This window comes from Aythya fuligula, chromosome Z (assembly GCF_009819795.1).
Source record: "Aythya fuligula isolate bAytFul2 chromosome Z, bAytFul2.pri, whole genome shotgun sequence".
NCBI lineage: Eukaryota > Metazoa > Chordata > Aves > Anseriformes > Anatidae > Aythya > Aythya fuligula.
This window is the reverse complement of record NC_045593.1, coordinates 2,630,917-2,653,096: the sequence shown is the minus strand read 5'-3', so window position 1 is coordinate 2,653,096 and position 22,180 is coordinate 2,630,917. Positions and strand designations below refer to the sequence as shown.

Genomic DNA, 22,180 nt, shown 5'->3' with positions numbered 1-22,180 from the left:
CTGGAAATTTGACTGGCTGCTACGTTACCTTTGAAGTTAACAGCCTCTGAAAAGTTGCAGCAGAAAGAAGAGAATACAAGTTCACCAAACTCCTGGTTTTAAATAGAGACTTTGCTAAATATAGGCTTTCTTTTCATTTAAGCTACTAATCTTAGCTGATACACTCATAAATTTGGATTGGGTGCTCAAGGGAATGAAGTGAGGTAGGTGTTTGTTTTTTTCTCCTCCCTACACAGGGAAAATTCATTAGTGTTATGAAACAAAAGCACAGATAACACAGCATTATACTTGAAGCCATCTTCAGGACAGACCTCAATTCCATGGTCACTTTAGTAACACCCAAGTGCAGGTCACTGACAAAGTGAAGGAATGGTTCTGGTCCTCTACATGCTTGTCCCACGTGCCTCACTTCTAATACCACCCCAGCGATGCTGAAATGTTTGTGCAATTGAGCAGTGAGACAAAGCAGTGAACTTGACAGACATGGCTGAAAATTCAGGTTTTCCGAGTTGCTTTTCAGCCAGATCAGTTAGTTCTTGTACTCAATGTGGAGCTACACAAGCATTGCAGAGGAGGGATGAGATTGTGACTTGTGACAGCAGCTTGCGCTTAATGACAAACAGAAACATTCAACAAGACACAGCCTTTGACATTTTACTGGCAATGGACACAACTGGAAGTCCTATGCTAGATGAGCTTCTGTCTTTTTGCAGCAGCAGACTTCCACATGTAAAGGCCCATTCTCCAACACCCAGCTCTCCAAAAAGAGCCAACTGCCCTGAACTAGTTACATCCACCTGAGACACCGGCAGAAAGGACAGCTCTCTGGCCAGAATCAGAGCAGCCAGAAGAGACATTGACCATTGGCAGAGCCTGCGCCCTCTCCTGTTCAAATTCCTAAGCTGCCTCCAGGACAGCAGGCTGCCAGAAGCTGTGCAAGGACAATATGGTTGGCTTGCAGACACACGGGCAGCCCGTGGGACATCAGGGAGCATCCCTGCGCTGTACTGTCCTTACATACGCACCACTGCTGCTTGAAAGACAGATCACAATACACATGAAATTAGAAGAGCAATCAGCAGACAGAGTGTGCTGTGTATTAATTGACACAGCCAGCTCTGACAGCTTACTACCTTTGAGCAACAGATCCTTTATACAAAGTGATGTTCCAAAGCTGATGCTGTCACATAAATTATGTTCCTAAAATTGGGGGGGTGCATCACTGGTGTAAGTGCAATGTCCCACACAGTTGCTTCACACAACTCAAACCAACGCATTCAAAAGTAAAATTGTATAACCCGTAAGAGTGTGATGAACAATATTTTATATTAACTTTTCTCTATAAATATTTGAGCTATCGAAGTTGATAACATATTCCAAGCCCTATGAAAAGAAACAGTGTTCTGAGGTGACTGCATGACGGAGCCTTAACTAGCACAGAAACCCAGGGCACCGTGGAGAAAGAAGGTGATAAGGAAACAGGTGGGAGTGTTGGAAAAGGGGGCGCAGAAAAAATGATCAGTTCACAGCAAAACTGCTCCATTACTCAGCATCTTATGCAATACGCTGTCTTCCAGGACATATGTCTGCTTAGAGCTGGGATTAGTATTGATGGGTTACTGGCTCATCTACACTAGGACTACATTCCAGGTCCAAAAATGCACGAACACTACAGAGTCCGCAGGAAATAGCCCTGTATGACCAAATGCAGTCATCAATTTTGCCATTCATTGGGAGAAACTTCTAAGGAAATGAAGTGGTTTCCCCACTCTCCTGCTCCCACAAGATCCACTGCCCAAGAGGTACAAGACTTCCTCCCACCTCGCCACCCAGCCTAACCTAGGACTCTTAATATTCGTGCACACCCTGGTCAGAATGAGATTTCTGACCTGACCACCATAAAGGCATTCTTCCTACACAGCACCTCCATTAGCCTGCAGTTACTGCTCCTGTACATGCTCGTTCACACACAAGCAATAGTCTGGCAGAGGAGGGCTGAGGCTCCAGTCCATCCCAGATTGCTGGTGGCTGTAAAGGTGACTGCATTCTGAAAGATGCTTAAGCAGCCACTAAAACCATCCAAATGGCAAACGGGTGGCACAGACACTTACATAGCACAGAATTTGTGCCCTGAAATAAATAGGAGACATTATCTCCTAAACTTACCTTTCTGAAGTGTCCCAAATCCCTTAGGGGAGGAAGGCTCCTTCTTTGCCTTAGTCCATAAAGATTTCAGAAGAATTGAGGACTAACATCTGTACTCATAAGTTAAATCTCATCTGGAAACGTTCCCAGGCCCTGGAACATGATCATGTATGCTAGAAAGCAGCTAGGACATTCCCCAGCACTGCGCTGTGCCAATTAGTGCTCTCCCACTCAATTCCCAGCTCTCTGTGAGTCGGCACACAATTGGGACTGCTTGCGCTGGGCAGTTCAGCTGCAGCCACCCTGCCCTGCAAGCAAAGAGCATAAGAGCACGGACGCAGGCAGTCCCGAGCCAGTTGGCCACGGTGCCTGGGAACATTCCCAGGCACGTTTATTTATTAGGAGCGAAGTGGCAGACACGTATCACCATTTCACCTTTAGCAAGCAGACTGCCCTCAGGCTGAAGCCTTGAAGCACACTCCAGGCTTCATGTTTTATAGAAGAGCTTTTTTTTTTTTTTTTGGTTTTGTTTTGAACCCATTGTATATTGCAGCACTGGTAAGCCATCATTGTTTCCAAAATATATTTTGACTCCTGCAGCCAAGCAGGACTTAAATCTTTCCTGTGTAGACAGGGATTAAATATGCTCCAAAATACAAGCTCAGCGCTGATACACTTCCTCCCAGCAGAGTGGACACATTCATTCCAAGGAGCATTTTCATAGCTGGTCTCAATACAATTTAACTGTTGATATAAACGAAGTCAACTATTCAAAAGCAAGCTTTGCTGTTGTTTGTTTACTCATTTCAAGTCTTTTCAATACGGGTTTGGATTAGCAGATCACCATATTCTGTGGCCTCCAGCACAAGCTTGCTCTAGGATACTAGGATTGCTGCTTTTGCAGACCCCACAAAATTACTGAATTTATTTTAAGGGACTTTAAGGATTTCAACAATCAAATTGGCTTGACTTTCCATGCGTTCTGAAGTTCTAGCAAAAGAAAACTATTTCCTAGAAGAAGAAGAAATGCTCTAAGAACACTTGCAACAAGGAACTGCTAAACCCAGAGATTTTCAGGGAAAAGTCAAGTGTTCCAGTGAACATCTGCCACATGCTCAGCCTGGGACAACTCAGTCCTGCAATTCCAACGTCAGGACTGACCAGAATACAAATGTGCTGAAGAAAGGGTCAGACAAGTTATAACTGGGTGGAACCAACGCTACTTCTGTCTGAGCCTTTCCCTAAATGGAAAGGGCTGCAAGAGTTGGCGTTTCAACCTTTTTATCTGCTTATAAGGAGCAGCATCTCAGATGATATTACACAGTTCTGGCAAGGAGAATCTTTAATGTGGCTATCAGCATGCAACAGTACAGAGTATGTCTTCAGTTCTTCCATTTCATCATTTCCTTTAACAGGAAAATCCGAGCTCCAAAAAACCCTACTCTGGGCAAGAAATTACCTAAACAGCAGAGAGCTGTAGCAATGCTTCACAATTTTGAGACAAAGTGCCAAAACCACTTCTCTTCAGTAAGACGCAAAATACTGACGCATAGGAAAAACATGGATGCAGGAAGAACCTGAACGTAAAGATAACCAGAAAAGTCTTTGTATTGCATAAGTCTACATGGTACAGATGATGCTCCCCATCAGCAGAAACAGTACAAGCTATCTCACTTGAATAGTAGGTTTACTTGATAAAAGGCTACTACAAAAGTGGACATCTGCTTCAAACACAAATGAATTTTTAACTTTCAACAGACAGAAGCAGTTTCAGCCCTCCTTAAGAAAACCATCCAACTTTTTTTTTTTTTTAAACTCATATCCTTACTGGAATAATCCAGGTCTGTATCAATATCCATAATAACGAGATATAAACTGCAAAGGATCAAGCAGTCTAGAGTAGATGGAGTACATCAACTGGAACACACTGACTGAAGACAGATTCTTGTATCTGCAGTGTGATCAGTGGCAAAGGATGCTGCCCACTGAGGTGGAAAAAGGAATAGGGTAAGGCTACTGCTCTCCGTTTCCCAAAAGATGTGATGCCAACCATCGTATTAATGTTAGTCTGTGACAGTGCGATATCATCTTAGCAAATTCAGAAAGCTGTCTGCGTTCTGACTTGCAGTGGCACTAATTCTGAATTATAAACTCCCACGGTTGGAGATGCATCGACACAGAACAGTCTGCAGTCTTTGCAGATGTCCAGATGCCAACTAATAAAGCCACCTCAGCTTGGTGTTTAACCCAGGCTGCCTAATTAGGTTCAGTTCCTCAGTACTGCTAAAAGCCAGAGGTACCAATTTGCAAGATCCAAGCAAATATATCCAAGTGCTGTCCAAATAGCTGTGACCACAGCATCAAACAAGCTGGTGTCTATGCATGGCACTGCACTGCAAACACACCAAGATATACCCCAGGATGATACACGTAGGGACAAAGATGGTAGGTCTTGTCAATGATATCCAGTTGTAGAGAGATGCTGTTTTACTGGAGGTTATAGCTGAAAGAACCTGAAGTGAGCACAGTTTTAAACAGCACTGCATGTGCATCAGAATGTTTACACACCTATAACACACAGACAGCAGCCCGAACAGGTAGCTACTACTGTAAATTTAATCTTTTTCCTGAGTGACAGATTGAACAAAGCAACCTTCTTACCACTAAAACTGTTCATGGTGTCAGAAACACTGCATGCTTTAGGTACTTTCTTTGTACTAAATGAAGTACTTGCAACAAACACTACATCAGATGCAAGTTAGGCAGAACCACTTCAGAGATGTTTACACATCAAGTAGCAGAAACTCTCTATAGAAGTTCTAAGTATTGTCACAGCTCAAGCGTAACAACAATTCCATATTATTCTTCAGTCCTGAAAAGAAAAGGGATGGCTGAACAGGAGCTTGAAGGCATGGAGTTCAGTTGACAGTCTCTTTCCTAAATGAAGCGGTAGCACTAGAAAGATGAAAAATAAAATTTAAAAAGCAAATTTTATCACGTTAGCCAAAGTCTGTTTTACTCAGGAATCATTACATAAAGGACAATGACCTCCCCTGTTTATTATGTACTACACTTAATACAGTCAAACTCCCAATTTTTTTCCTGAATCATACATTTCAGAGTCTACAGCGAGTAACAGGTTTGCAAGTTCATTTTCAAGGCAATCTTCTCCATTCATCTTTCTCCTCCACCTTAACCTCTTAGGCCTTTCTACCAACAAAGGTAGTTTGTCTGCCCCTACCTTTTCCTGAGGCATTTGTAGTGCTGGAGCTGCCACTGAAAGAAAAATATTTTCAGCAAATATTGTCTCCCATGTAAAAACTGAATAAAAGAAGAACTAATGAGTTAAATTTCCTAATCCAAAATTCCCACTCAAAGCTTCTCTAGAGTTGTGAGCCCGACACTTATGTTTTCACTCATTTTCACTTGCAGTCTAAATGAGAAAATGCATCAAATGAAAATGAAGTGTTCACTTACAGTACAGAAGTTATTTAGTACAGGCACTGAAACACCTTCATAGCAGCCTACCAATTACAGGACTTACTACCTTCATTGAGATTTTGTCAAGGGGGCTGGAAGGAGGTGCAGAATTTGCTTTAAGAACGAATTTTTGTTACAACCAAACTATCCAAAATTGTTAGAACACTAAAAATAGTTACCAGACTTACAGAATCCCATTTTCCCATAAAAAAAGGAAAAAAATTACATTGCCTTAACATTACTCATGGCTACTTCTGTAAAATTTGCCTGAGAAAACAAGTTAAAGCCCATAGACTAAAGACCTGTATCTTTTTTTTTTTTTAGAAAAAAAAATTTATTATGTAAGATCTTAAGTCTAAGACCTTATACACAACAGACAGAACTGGAAAACAAGAGCACAGTCATACTGACTCAAGCTCCAGTTCAGCACTGGCATAGCTGGATAGAAGTAACGCTCCTGTGAAGACACTGTCCTTTACTCCACTGATACTAAGGATCAACTGGTGGATGAAATAACTGAAACCTTCCTCCTCTTCTGCTGGTTTCTTCCTTATTACACTGGGGTTCAAGAACCCATAAAGCTTAGAGGGAGGCATACAAAGGGGTATACCAAGCCTTTGGAACAAGAGTCTGGAAGATAACAGGAACGATGGATTTGAAAGGCTGATACAAATTAGTCAAGTTACAAATTAGTCAAATTAGTTGACTAATACAAATTAGTCAAGATCAGCAATCAAAAAGATTCATGACTTACGTAGAAGATTATATTCAGCACAGTTAACAGTTCCTATGAAATCTGCCTGATTACGGTTTCCTTAATTCCAGGTCTCAAAGGAAAGTATGCGTAGTTACTTTTATATTCCAAGTTGACAGTCCTTCCTATGCACTGGCAGCTAGCATTCCTCCACATTACAGCCTAAAATGTCTGTATCAGCCAGTAGCAATGCCAATTACACTACCTGTGTTTGCAAACAGCATCTCAGCTAGTTGTACAGCCAGTTGTCTGAACAAAAGCTTCCTGTAAAGCGTACTTTGGCTCACTTAAATGCCTCTGCTACTGAATTGTACGTTGCTTGTGGTTTATTTTCTCCATGCTGGGGTGGCAGGGAGAAGGTTATCTGCACTCAGATCTGTTCTCAGTTAGAAAACATTAAACAGATCTGCAATAACAATGCAAATTTTAAGTCACTTCCATGAGATCTACCCTACGCCTCTTTGGATCCCACATCGTTTGGCATCCCAGCAGAACTGACCAGTCTTCTTCTGCTTACATTTCCATCAACCTGCATTATAGTGACAAAATATCACCTACTCACTTACACGTAAATAATCAGACATACACATTCATCAACTAGCACAACTCAAAGCCATAGCAGTGCAATTCTGCTTGCGAATAATGCCAAGTAACACAGAAGCCCCAATCTCCTTTTCTCGCAACTGAAAGTGTAAAGACTTGGGAATTCAGTATGAAACGATTTTTCTAAGCATTAGCTAGAGTGATGAGCTAATATCTTGGCTGATGCTGAACAAAAAGCACAAGCCTGAATTCCTCTTAAAAATCATTTAGACAAATCTGCAGTGGCATTCATTAAGAGGAGCTGGACACGACTCTTGCAATGAGATCGTTCTGTGACAGACATGAGTAGAGAAGCAGACCACTGGGAAAAGAAGAAAAAATGACAAAAAATCAGTTAAAGGATAGTATTAGCAACCAGAGTAAACAGATACTTGAACAGAAGTATAGGTGGGCAGTTAGACAGCTACCAGATTCTCCCATTCTTCAAAGGAAGCAACAGAGGCTGTTAAGTATAGGAAAAGGATATTAAGTAATGTCTAAAGGAGACCAGGACTGCAGAAGAGAAAGCTCTTACAGAACTCAGAGCACAAGTTTCTCTCTCAGCACAAACTCAGCAAAACAATAGCAATGCTGGCAGCTGGGCACTTGGCTCCCACAATTTATGAGTGCTTCCTCAAGTGCCTCCAACCCCTTCGATTTACTTTTATTTGTAAGTAGCCCTCAACACGCAACAAAAAAAGCTTTGTTCCACCTCTCCCCCAGAATCCAAAAACCGGACCTTTCTTCTAGCATATGCAACACGGATTATTTGTTCAGAACAGTAACTGTACCTTTTCTCCCTGCCTCCCTCCTCCCCACACAAACACTGAAGACATACTATAGCCGAGAAAGAAATGTTTACAAATGTGCATACCGAGTGGAATATAAGTCAGGAACCATTACACAACTCTCCTCTTAATCAGAACCCTTTCAAGAAAAATGTTCACATTGAATTTTATGTAATACATTAAAAAATCATTACATCAAATACAAAATTCAGCATTTGATCTTTGCAAAAAGACTCCAGTAACCTTCCTTACAAATAGATCTATGCTAAAAAATTAACACATCAAAATAACCAGAAAAGCAGGAGCCACAGGATACAGTTAACCTCTCTAACACTGTGGGAAAGAGGAAAAAAAAAGTCCTCGAACAATGCCATTTACTTTAGCTTACTCTGAGGATGTTCACAGGGGACGCAGAACTGGAAGGTGAAGTACAAAACAGACTCTGATAGAGGCCAACAGCAGGGCTACCCATTGCTCAGAGCAGGGCCAGTGGCTGGTTTCTCCCAGCCCTGCAGAGTGCCAGGCCAGCCACTCAGCTCCGTGAACACTTTCTGCTTCTGTTGCCTTTTCTCAAGGCACACTTCTTCCTCGTCACATGTCCAACAAACTGCCGACAAAGGCAAAAGTACAGATACAAGGCCCCTTCAAAGCACTTCATCCTCCTCCCTCCTCCCAAACCCTGACGTGCTAGCCCAGCGCTGTCAGACAAAATAAAGCAGCCAACAACAATCAGCATTACCTTTATTTTTTCCCCTCAGTACCAGGAGATGCTTGGAAGGATAGCACCTCACAGTTCAAGAGCAATTTTTCCAGGGTGCCATGGAAACCAAGCAGAAGGAAACCGTTTATTTTCCTTGCTGTCCATATGGTCTGTTTAGATGCACATCTTATCAAGGGGCCTTCACTCCCTGTTCAGTCAGGCGGAGAGCAACCTGCAAACTTGTAAGCTTACAAAGAGCAAGGTCAGGCAGCACAGAGATGGTGCTCGGGACCGAGAAACAGACGGCATGCAGCAGAGATCAGCCTCTCTTAGGAGTCAGCAGAGAGCTGGCCACAAGTCTAAGCCTTGCACTAGAGAGACCAAATGCAGGGAGCACGCAGAAGCAGCCTATGGAAATCATGAGCTCACGGCTCTGCTGGGAAACTTGCCCTGCAGTTCCCCGCTCCAACGTAACTGCTTTGAGCAGCTGCAGCTTGTATCTCACGAACTCTGAGCAAACCTGCTGGTGATAAGACAAACCACAATGTAGGTTTAGCCCTACTAATGAAATATGCAAAAAGACATAAAAAAGTGACTTTTAGAAGCCCCGTGTGCAGAGAGGGTTACAAATGTACAACAGCATTCACAACGGCACCTCCCCTGAGACTAACCAGTTAGAAAAAAAGAAGCCCAACACGTAGCCCCACAAGTTCTAAGGATGCAGGTTTGTACTTTATGTCATTTCTGAAATGCTAACTTTGAATTCCTACAGTGCTTTCATTTGTTATACTACTTGTCCTGGTTTCAGTTAGAACAGAATTAATTTTCTTCCTAGTAGCTGGTGGAATGCTGTGTTTTGGCTTAGGATGAGAAGAGTGCTGATAACACCCCGATACTACTGTACCCAATAAAAGTTTTCTGACTGCTAAATTATTTTGCAGTTTCTCCTGCTACCCTCAGAAATGTAAATACAGTACTTCAACTGGGACAGAAGCATGCAATTTTGAAATTCCCACAGCTGGAAGTACTGTGTTCATTATGTGTCTGAGTGAGCTAATATTAACATAAGATATCTGTATTTCATCTGAGAACATCATACTGAAGTCTTTTGTCAGAAACTCCAAAGACATTTAAGATATCAGAAGGCCACCAGACATCCTGAAAGAAATAAAGGATCACAGCTTTATTATTGGAGTAAAGGAAGGGTATCCAGGGACACACATTCTGAAAATGTCCATTTAGGAAGTAACCTTTCAGAGCTCTGGGTAGCTGGTGAGATGTTGCATGCAGCTATGAAGCAAGTATGCTCAGCAACTCAGCCTGAGAAATTGCCATCTGTCCTCCACACTCGTACCACCTCTATTAAAACAGAGGATTGAGCAATTCCTTTCTAATAATTAAATTACCACTGACTTGTTTCAACTAAAGAGAGATGACTAGCACAGTCTTCTAGAAGAGGAGAGATGATGATCTATTTAAAACCTCTCTTTTGCTTACAAGTTACATAAGGAATGAACAACCTCACAATTCATCTCATCTCACACCACATGCGGTTACCTTTTCATTTTTCTGTTTCCTATTAGAAAGCAATGTCAGGCTGTGAGTTAAGATGACACTCTGCATCATCCCTAACAGGGACAAAGGCGTAGGCAGGCCTGAAGAGAATCAGGAGTGCCAAAGGACAAAGGATCTCCACAGAAAGCCATATCCATCACAACACTGGCTGAGCTATCCACAACAAATGGCTCTGCTAACAGCTGATGGCAATCTCAGAGGTCCTACTTTCAAGAGACAAACAGAGCTCTGCGCACACATTTCAGGACTAGCACGGCACAAACATTCAAAGATGACCTTTGTCTCGAGTTCTCCAACCACTATTAGTCAGAGTAGGTGAAAGCTTTTCCCACAAGCTACCCGGTACAGCTACCGAGGGCAAAGTCAAGTAATTTCTCTCAAGCAGCCTGTCCCCCCTCCAAGTGGGTGAGCACGAGTGGGTTGTTTTGCAACTGGTGGACAGCAGAGTAACTGAAGATGTGACATTTTGATTTCCTACCTCAAACTAGTGAATATCTGGGGTGGTGAGGGGGAGGAATTAGCTGTGCAAGGCATTTATCTTAGCCACGTTGCCTGAAAAATATGCTAACTTGGCAGAAGACTGCTTTTAGAACATCAGTTACAGGAACTTTTTAATACCTCGTTTCAAACCAAAGATGCTCCTGGACAGTTCCCCTATGGATTACACACCCACATTGGAAACCCAGGAAGACAAGTGAACACAGGATATGTATTTAAGTGCTCAACGCAACAAAGCCTCTACACCACACCAGAATGACTCCTGCTACAGCCTACACCAGCTGTGTGGGCACACCCGGCAGAAAACTAGTGAAACTTTTAAGAGAACATACTGACCTTAATCCATGTCCAAACAAGAGTATCTTCAGAGATAAGGAATAAAAAAAAAAAAAAAAGAAAGAAACTCAAGCATTACATAACTAAGGTCCCCAGTGCATACAGAATTCCCTGCAAGTAAGAGGAGACGAATGAAGGTAAGGTTTGAGCCAAACTGAAAGCTTCTCCAGGCAACAGACTGGGGAAGAGAACTGAATGGCACCTGTGCTGTGGCTGTTACAGCGAATTTATATGTAAATAAAAAAATTAACTGAAGTCAGACAATGGCATTGCCTTCACACACAGCAATGCCTGTATTTTATTAGAAATATTAAAGAAAATTCACAACCACCAAGGAAGCCATACAAAGGCTTAAAGAAATATCAGTGTTCAGGAACAAGAAAGCAATTTTCTTTTAAATGAACTTTGTTTGCTAAGATACTGCATAGCCTTACATGTTGAGTAAAGGCAAAAATCAGTCAGCCAAGGTGCTTACGGGCCTGTATTCTTTCTCCTCAGGCCCAGAACAGAATATGGAACCCCATATGAGACATGAATGACAGAAAACTTCAGTACTTATGGACAGATCTCTTAGAACAGGGATCAAAGCCTGTATTTCTTGAGCTTCACTGCCTAGAAGTAGGGAAAAAGGAAGTGTTAAGATGATGGACAAGTCCTGAAGTACTTGGCATCTTGTGTATTCTGGGTATGGATCATAAACAACTGCAGACGATGCCCACAAGCACTCTTGACTCACCTGCAGTTGTTTAATAGCCAAAGTACTGTCTGAGGACATCCAATAGTTTTCCTCACTCCGCTTGTCAGGTGTCAACCCTGATCTACCAGCACCTGCCCTGTGCTGATGTGGCAGTTGCCCTGCTCTCTCCCTGTACTACTGCAGCCAAAGATCAGAGTATCAAAGGCTTGAGAATATCAGCATTTGAGTAAATAGACAGCTTCTCAGTGCAAAGAGAGCTGGTTAAATCCTTCCGGGAAAGGCTAGGTTTTGGGGATAACAACAAAGGGTCTCCACATGAGGAACACATATTCCAGCTCCGAGCTACAGTAAAAATGTCTCATCGTTGAGCAGGATGTTACGGCGTTTTTAAAATAGCTGTCACTGATGCAATTTGCCACAGGGGCAATCCCACTGGCAGCAGACCTTCTGTTCTCCACTTACATTCATCTCGTTGAAAGACATGGGGAACAGCAAACACTGAACTCTAAACACTAACTGCTTTGACAAGGTACCAGTCTGCAAGACAGATACATTGGACACAAGCAAAATAGACAAAAGCTAGATAAATGAACAAAAGGGTATTTTCTTTATCAGCTGTATGAAATTCACCAGAATGGACGCAGCTAAGTTCTGTCCTTACTACAATGTTTAAGTTTACATTCAGGCTCCCCTCACTGTTGCAGAAGGGGACATGTTTGTTACAGAAAGGCAGGAAAGAACTGCCAAAAGGTTTTGGTGAGCAGATTCTGTGCTGCTGCAGACTTAACAGAAAGACATCAAGGTTCAGAAGGTGCTCTTGGAAAGTGTAGTTGGAGCCCATTAAATTAACATTTGAGGGACCTATTAAAGAGAAGAGTCTTTCAACCAAACACACCTGAAAGTTGGGCATTGCTTCTAACACAGCTTTCCACAATGGAGCTGAAAGACTCCGTATCAGTTGATGCTAGATTTTCTTATGTTCCAGGTTTCAGAACTACAGCAGGAGTTAAAGCTATTTTAAATTTCAGAGGAACTTGACTTGAAACTTCCCACAAAACTAAGAGGAAGTGAAGACCAGTTCTGGAATGTAGCTCACCAATTCAACTCAACAGTATCCTTAAAAACACGCATTAAAGCAACACTAAGTTTACTTCTTTTGTATCAGGCTTCTACCTATCCAGTAGGTAAGAAAAGATAACCTGAGCACACAAAGAAATACTCAGTTTACCTGAAATTACAGGCAAAGACTCCAAGTGAAAATTTTTAATTCTTGACCTACCAAAACTTGCTTGCACATTTCAGAATAAAAAGCCACGATTTGGGGAATCTTTTTCTGAACAAATGCTGAAGTCAGATTACTGTGCAGCACTCGTCCAAGGGGATTTCCCTGATCTCATTGTTCTTCTGCCAATTTTGAAGCATATGCAGTGAGATGTGAACCTACTCCAGCTTCTGATTGTTCTCTTGTATCCTGCTGGTCTGCTTCAAACAATGCAGCGTGACACAGGCCAACCAAAGCTGTTCACGATGAGACTACAGCATTGTATACAGTAAATTTCAGAAGTTTTCCACCAACCAGCACTGCAAGCAAGTCAGAGCAATGGAGCAGTAACAAGCAGTAAACAAGACATGGGAAATTACTTTTATTAAATTGGCAGGTGTAGATTACAAGTAGGATTAAATCAGTAGGGAACCCATTAGCTGGCTATTTGTGTTCAAAGCTGCAGCAGTAAAAGAACTGCAGCATGTTGTTTATCCTATAAATTCTTCCTAGACTAACAGCCTGATCTACACAATTTGGAAGTTTTTCCTATAAAACTGCTCAGTTTGTCATAAAACATTCACATTAGTAAACAAACAGTGCTCAGGTGTTTTGTTACAGTACCAAGAAAATTAAAATTGGCTGACTTCTATAAAACAGAAATATAACAAGGAGAAGGATTTTCACCACACTGAATAGCTGGCCTGATAAAGACACTAATTACAACAGCAAGCCAGTGAATAATTTAGCATTGACTCGGCTGGCTAAAGCCCCAGTTTCTTTATTGGAGAAAAATAAATACTATTTATGAGGTTATTTGGGGCTCGGTATTGACAGTAAAGCACAGTCAACATATTCTTTGTGAATGACCAACATGTCACCTTAATGATAACATAAGGTGTCATGTACAGATATTATTCCTGCTGGTTATAGCTTGGTACTGGGATCTACTAAGCAGGTTATGTTGCTAAAGTAATCACAAACAGCCATTTTTCATTTGCTTAAGATTCTACAACCCCAGTATCAGTTCTTAATCTGGCAAAAACACTTAATGGAATATAAATCAAGCTAATTTAAACACTTAATTTTTGATTCTGAGTCTTGACCATCTCTTCCTGCTACTAACCACTAACATCATCTTAATGAGGAGCAACAGTTTCTTTAAGATAAAGAACTTCCACAGATTCCAACGGCTTTCCACGCCTGAATTTTCTTTCCACATCAGTAATGTTATAGCAGGAACAATGCCTTGAACTCACTCCTTAACCAAATAATTCATTTTATGTTGATGTGGAGGTAGCATTATCACATGCCTTAAAAGAAAAAAAATCTCCACTTAGACTGGAAAAGGACAAATTAGAAGTTGGTAAGGTCACCCAGAAAAGGGCAGCAGAGCCAGGACTAGCACACACATCTCTCTAAACTGTGTCCAGTGTTCCAGTTAGTACTAACAAGGTCCTCAAAATTCAGCAATTTTTCCTCCTGACTCAAAAGCCAAGTTCTTTTTAGCTACACAGCATTTTGCTACTGGCTAGTATCTTGCAGATTTACATTTTTACATGTTGATCTGCCTCAAATGACATGCCAATACTTTCTGGTTGGCATACCAATTCTAAAAAATTATGTGGGTAAGTCATGTGACTTCCTGAATTGCACGAGCTTAAATTTGGCAGCCCTAAGTTTCTTTGTTTAATGCTCTAAGACTTCCTTTTTCAGGATGACATCAATATTATAAGATGTGGTAATTTGAACTATGTCTACAGTAAAGTTTCATCCTAGTTAACAGCAATTCAGTCCTCAACATCACAGCTGTGCAAGAATCAAGAGTAATATTTTAGTATATTTAATAAATCCTTACTTAATTACACTGTAACGGTCATTACTTTTAATTTCAATTAACCCTGCCTTAGAAAGCTAGAAAATTTCAATTTTCAAATTCATTTTTTAAAGACTGACTTACCTACACTGCAACAAGGCTCCTGAATGCCTTAATATACACTGCCTGGACGGCTCCCTACTCATATTCTCCTGCATCCAGATACTAAGAATAAGGTCTTGCTGCGAAGTGGACAGTTGAGAAGAGTCAGTAAAGGAATTGTAAGTTATTAGAAAACAAACACTCTTCTGTTCATGAGTCCTTCATCCTACCCTACATCATAAAGACATTAACACTATGAATCAAACAGAAAGCAAACAAAATTTAACTTTAGGCTACAATGTGGAAGTTAAGTAGAAAGAGCTAGATAAAGGGGAGTAGCAGTACTCAGCTTCTTGCCTTACTCTGCATTGAGCATTCACTATACTCTGTCACAGCACAATCATCCCAATCTATAATGGTTCTTGAGAAAACAGTACCACAGAACTGTGTTGACCAGTTCACAAAAGCAGATTTCCAGTAAGGAATGCTCGAAGTGCTGTTTTCATGATCAAGCTTCAAAGAGGTATTTATTTAAAGCTGGTTTCTGAAGACAAGAACACAAGTTGTGTAGTTATTCAGCTCCCTTGAGTAAACATTTTAAAAATATACAGCCATGAATATTAATGCCAGGCAAATTGTATTTCCATATAGTTAGGTGTTGTTAAACCATAGTTAGCTGATCCAAACAAACTTATTCAAAATCTCAGTTTCCTTTAAGCTGCTGAACGAAAAATGACCACTAGCAGATATTCAGTTCTCACTTCTAAGTTTACTTTTGTGAAAAGACCAACTAAACTGACTTAAGATGGCTCTGAAGTTCCAGGAAATGCATAACAGAAGTTTTCAAGCAGATGTCGGTAGCATCACGAATGTGGTCTTACTAATTGCACACCTCAGGCTTACAACTTCAGCTTCACAGAGACTGGAAGTCAAACTCAATTTTATTTCCCGTTACATATCCATGCAGCATCTAAGGGTTCCGCAACCTAGAGCTTGTGCATGTCATTTTAAATATATACACATATTATGGCCATTGTACTTGCCTACAGCTGTAGAGCAACCCACCTGAGTCTCTGGAAACTAAAAATGAATGGGCACATTTCTTTGGGCAGGAGATGGTCTTGGAACACCAGGCTCCGGCTTCTGCCACCTGGTTCTGAGGAAGGCCTGGAGTGCTGTTGTGTTCTGTGTGCTAACCCAGGCTGCACAACACAGCACGCACTAGGTGAAAGCTGTCACCATGAAATTATGGGGAAAAAAAAACAATGCCGATTAGAAAACACTGCAAAATATCAGAAAGCACCCCTAAAACCAACTGCTTTGCACTCACCACTTTCAGCAACAGCTAGTTTTCTCCTACACTATTATCTGCGTGTGTTGTTTATGTGGGCAACGCAGGCAGGCTGTCAGCTAGCTAGCAGCCAGCAGAGAGGTGTCTCACACCAAAGGAAACCATTGCAAAGCACAGTGTCAGTCCATCCTTACTACCCTGCAGATGTCAGAGACAGGCCCCATAGGTTTAGAAAGCACTGAGAACTTTAAGTCTTCCACAGAGAATGTGGAAACAATGTTCAAGTCCCACCATAATTACAGAACTGAAGAGAGCACAGGCAAATTGATCCTCCTGCTACACATCCAGTGTTCACAGCACCAGCTATCAAGAGGAGGAACAGATTTTGCAGCTGATCTTGGCTAACAGCCCCCAAAGTCTCAGCCGTCTTCTGCCATACTTCCAGGAAAGAACTCTGGCTTTGTTTTAAAGCATTGTTTTCACTGAAATTGCAACAGAGAAGCAGAAAGGGCTCTTTTTCACCTGCAATAATTCTGTCACAAGAAAAAAAGACTCAAAATGTTCAACTATAGGCTTCAAACATTTATGGAACTGATTTACATGTAAGTGAATGTGCACAGACTGAAATAGGGGATATGGTTTGGGAACGTTCTTTATACAAAGCTTTTCTCGTTTTGTGAGCTATAATCAAGAATTAATGCCCATCCCCAACTCGAATAGAGAATTATTACAACTACACTGCAAACTAACAGAGGGTGCCAAGCTCTGTTGCTGAGAAAACAGACTTCACCTCTGTCTGGTTAGCAATGTTATTTTAGGATGCACTGTGCCAATCCAGCTGCCTGCTGTTGTCCTTTTAGCTAAGTTGCTCACAGCTTCGCAGCAGATGTTGGAACTCTCCTAGCACTGTTTCCAGAGGAACCATTCCCCTGCTACCTAGTGTTAATTGGGGAAGTTACCCCTATTCTATAGCCTTAACCTGAGAAGAAACAAAGGAATATCTATATTGCCGTCTTTGAAGTACTCTATTTTGGGGAAAGATCTTAAAAGCCTGAGACCAATCTATTCTAGAAGCCAGGTTAGCTCGTCAGCTCTGCTCTAGTGGTGATCAAAGCATCCTTAAAACTAGGTTACTGCATGCGATCGCTTTCCTGACAAACATTCCCAGGGAACTTATAAAAACAGAGCCTGTGCTACCAGTGAGTATGCTGAATAAAAACGGTGAGCTTTACACCTAAATTAGAAATGACTTTTTATTCAGCTATGTGAAGAAAAAAGCACCAAAATCTCATCAACTTAAACAATTGTCTTGCTCTCAAACAACAGTTCCAAGCTACCTGTCCATTTTTAAAATGTCTTTGCCCAGTTTACTTCCACTGTTACCTCTTTTGTAAATACTTGTAATCAGCATCAGTTAGCCCCATGTATGGAGGCCAACATGAAGTAATACAAGAGCCAACTTTCAGAAAACAATTTTAATGCGTGCAATGAGCTATGCCTAGGCTGCTTATCTTAGCCATACTGCCAACTCTCTGCGGAAAACGAAGAAAGAGCTGCAGGGCAAGCAAGCAAGGGAGTATCACTGCCATGTGAGAGAAATTCAAAGTAGCTGTGGAGAATTTGGACCATGTCAAGTGGTCTTGCCTCCAGGTGCTCAGTGAACTTTCAGCAGACTGCACAGTTCCAATCTTTGTAGAATGTATCAGCGATATAAAAAATTAATATGTACTGGATTTATTTAGTGAACAGTGTAAGTATAAGAAAAAAAGGAATCCAGTGTCAGAGATCAATAGCATTAATCACTTTTTAATCAAGAGCAGGCTTTTAGACCTAGAAGTCACAATAAGAAACTCCTGGATACGTAGATTTTTTTTTACATAAAACAAGACACCAAACATGACAGATTCAGAAGTAGCCTATAAACACACACTGACATTTTGACTTTAGGAAAAAACGGTTTTAATACCATCATCTGTCTGTAATGCTTGGAACAAATACCACCCTCATACTATTTCCTCAGGAGAACTGGAGTGTGATCTGTTCCTTGACAGCAGTTTAAGAAGTTACCAACATTCACTGTTGGCTGAACTGAAAAATACGCAACAGGTACAGCTTTAAAATATTTCATCCCAACAGGTAGCCAGTAATACCAATGCCAACCAACAACTTGACCCACAATTGTCTGCTTGCATTTTATCCAACACTCCTATGAAGTCTTCTATATTCCCAAAACCACAGAGCCCACTGTGGGGTTTCTTCTCTGCCTCTTATTGCTAAGAAAACAGAATTCACCTCATCTTTGAGGCAGAATCCAGGTGCTTTAAAGGTCTACTTGTTGACTATAAATCAGCCATGCTTTTCAAAACAACTGCCAGATTTGTGCCCCTCATTATCTCTCACATTCAAGTCAGAATCAGGAGGCTGCCAAAAAAAAAAAAAAAAAAGAGCCAAAACAAGCTTCTGAAAAACACAGGAAACACAGCAGAGGGATGCTACCCCTTACATTTAGCAAGCAGGGCAGAGGACACAGATAAGACTGAATTTCCCACATTCCTATCAAATTTAAGCAAGACCAACCATTTTTCAGATAGCATCTTCTAAAACTAATGGCAGAGCAGGCTGGAAAGCAAGGATCTGACAGGGATATCGGCCTTCCCTTTGCACTGGGAGCAACTGCTTCATTTCACTTAAGACTCTAAAGCACCCTACCAGCACCCTATAAAAGACTCCTTGAGTTGGGATTTCCTGAATTGGGATTTAAAGATGTTGGTCTTAAAACCTTACTTCAGCCAGTATTCCACCAGATCACTTTTCCATCAATATTCAACATCATTTTTCTCTTGTGCCATAGCCTGCTATACTATCAAGCAGTAATAGAATTTACCTCCTCTGCAGAAACTCAAGACCTCCCATTACAACTAAGATTCAAGTGTTAAGCACTGCTCCGTACAGAGTATCAAAAGCAAGCTTACATATTAACTGTAATATAACCATTAACATCAACACAAATTTGGTCTGTTCAAGAAGAACATTTGCTCTTTTAAGTAGGAACCAGGAAGTTCTTTGATGCTGTATTAAACCCTTTCAGAGTACCGAGTGAGCACGCAAACATCTGGAAAGAGGAAACAGAGGTATACTGTTATAGATGCATCTTTCAGTGCCTCCCCCTCCCAGTCAGCAGCAGCAGTGTCAGGGCACGCACAGAAGCTCCACTCACTACGCAAAGATAAAACGAATGAAGGCTGCAGATGCTGAGACTGATGGGAGGCACCTATGCCTTCTTTATGCTCCTCCATGCAAGGCAAAAAAAAATGCAGCTCTGCACTGAGGGATGTCAGGGTCAGCCTCTGTTCAGCACTGCACTGTGCAGACTGTGCCAGCAGTGCGAGGAGATGCAGCAGCACTCTGTGGGTCCAGCAAGGGGTGAGAAGGTGGGACACAAGGTGGGACAGTGAACGGATTACAACATAAAACAAAGGGGAAACACAGGTGTGCCTGGGGAGTGCTCCGTACTGGCAGGTCATCTCCATTTTCACACATCCTTCATATAAAAACTTATTAGAGCTTTCACATTACTTAAGCGTTGACACAGAAGGAGAATTGAGCATGTACCCATGTAATGCTCAGGAAGGACTTAGTCCTGCATTAGTTTTCAGAAACATATGCTCTAGGGAACATAAGGCATCACAAAGCAGTATAAACTCAATGTAAAATTCCCCTAGTTCCCCCCCGCCCTTGTCTTTAACTATAGGATCTGCAAAACCCCAGTCATCCCTATTCAAAACCTGTTCCACCTAATCCCTGTTGACATTACTTCTGTATTATCTGGTATTTTACAAAAGCTTCATTTGTGCAAGTCTAAAACAAACAAAAAAATAGAAGCCCCAAACATAAAGAACATCTGCAGTTTTTAAGACAGAAGAGACACACCGGTGATCCCATTAAAACACTGCAACACTAAAGCCAGTGATTTGTTTCCCTACTTTGAATTGCAATATTGTATACTGTCACCACTGAAATGACTTTTTAAACAATGAATATAGACTATAAATGTCAGTTGATTATTCACTGTATGGCATTGTTTTGTTTGTTAAGGGCTTGGATTTTAGTTTTTGCTATCCAAAAAGTACTTATTTCAGCAGAACAATCCATGCTAATGAGGAACAAACTGCTTTAGTAGAAGTCTTATATAAATTGGTACTCATGTTGTTTCTTCACTGACTGCTTCTTGTGCTCCATTTGTACAAAAACTGCAAGGGAGAACATAAAGACATGATCTTAAATGTAACTGAATTCATTACATACCTTAGAAAAGTGAACCCAAGAACCAACATTTAGTTTGAGGATACACAGGGATTATGAGATTAGAATCCTACTGGCTTGCTGGGAGGATTCAGCAAGATAACTACAAATTACTTAGAGGGCTAGTGTCAAAAGGACCTTTGTACTTATTTAGCCTCTGCTCTAGATTACTGACCCACTTATGAAGAGCTAAGCATCCCCGCTGTGTGATGCCAACACCCACTCCATCTGTTTGCTTCTGCTTTCTCAGAACCTCTATTAGTCTGTATAAGAAGTTGTGCTAATTACCACACGAGTGGTTTGAATAGTTCACACAGCATCAGCCTCAGTGTGTGGTCACCTTGACCAACAGCACAGAAACAGAACCATCCTAATCGCAGCAGGATTATCAAAAGCGGAGTGCATGCAGATTTCTGCAGAGTTTCATCAATTTCATTCGAGCCACTTTCAGTTTTGAGAACAGCTTGTACATTTTCAGTTGTTTCAGGTTTCAATGATGAAAACATATGCTAGAGTTCAGTATTGTATCAACCTCGATGGACATTTCCAGCAGGACCAGAAACTTGTGAAACCACAAGGGAAACTTCTGTTGATGGAATAATGCAACAGTTGCAGAAAGAGGCATCTCCAACACTTGTCAGTATGCTGAGTTAAACAGTATCAAAAATTAAATCTAAAGCTAGTTAAAAAAACAAAAAACCACATAACAACAAAACCCAAAGCCCTCTCACTCATGTCAGAACTGCATCTCAGCAACTTAGCACCCAAACTTCTTGCTGACAAGGAAGGAAAAAAAATGTTTGCAAGTCAGTCTTTTATTGTTTATCCCTGCTGATGTACAGATTTTAAGACATTCATTAAAGCAAGTCTCAAGCAGCAGTTTTATTAACTTACTAAATCCAAGAACAAAAACCTCCAGAAATCATTACAGTACTCAGCTGACATTTGTTCTTTCTTGGGAGCCCAGAATACTGCTGTCAAAGTGAAAATATATCAATAGTCCAAAAGCCACCTTTGAAACTCAATTCTGAATAGCACTATTTGCAACCATGATACCATCTCACCCGTTATTTTTAAACTAACAAATGGCTTTGGTGTTAAACCTTGTGCAATAGGCAGCACCACTTGAAGAGTTCTCTAGTTCCCTTCTTACTCATAAGGTAGCCAAGAAAAGTAAAATTTTAGTGAGCCCTTTTTCAGCTGGCCCAAGGATAGATGACAACAATACAGCACATCTGAGCAAGAACTGCTCATTGTAGGATACAGACTATACGAAGTTTAACTGAGCTTCACATTCAGTTTCAAGGAATTATTTACTATTTCACAAAAAGGCCATGCAACTTGAAGGAGTTACTCAAATACAGGCAGCAAGTAGACCAGGAAAACAATGATAAATTAACATCTTGTTTGTACCTTTGAATACTGTTATCAGAGGAATACTTGTTTAAACATCTTCAAGTAGCAATATTTACTGCCCAGTACCCTTGCCGGAAAGCTCTAGGAATTTGCAAGAGCTCTGCAAGTTAGGTACATAGTTTGTATAAATCTATGTCCTCTGTAACATGAAGAAAAAAAAACTCCCAATTAAGCATTTTGTCTTTGCTGTGGCTTTGACTTGACTATATACATAAAGCTGTCTCAGAGAAATGTATCCTAATAGGTTCCAATCCTAGGCTACTGACACACAAGAAGGTAAGAAACTCTAATACATATTTCACTTTTTAACCAACAATAGAAAGCAGAAGGGAAACCCAGACAATCTGGGGACTGCTCCAAGGAAGAAAATACAAGTAGAATGCAGCATTAGAAACAAAAGGTGAACAGAAAAGAAAGGGAAGAGAAGGATTTAAGTA

At 41.0% G+C, this 22,180-nt stretch overlaps 1 protein-coding gene across 5 annotated transcripts in view; it reads right to left on the bottom strand.

The window, feature by feature from the left end:
- SMAD2 (SMAD family member 2) overlaps positions 1-22,180 on the bottom strand; it is a 48,955-nt gene that overhangs the window by 16,354 nt on the left and 10,421 nt on the right. The window lies entirely within an intron of this gene.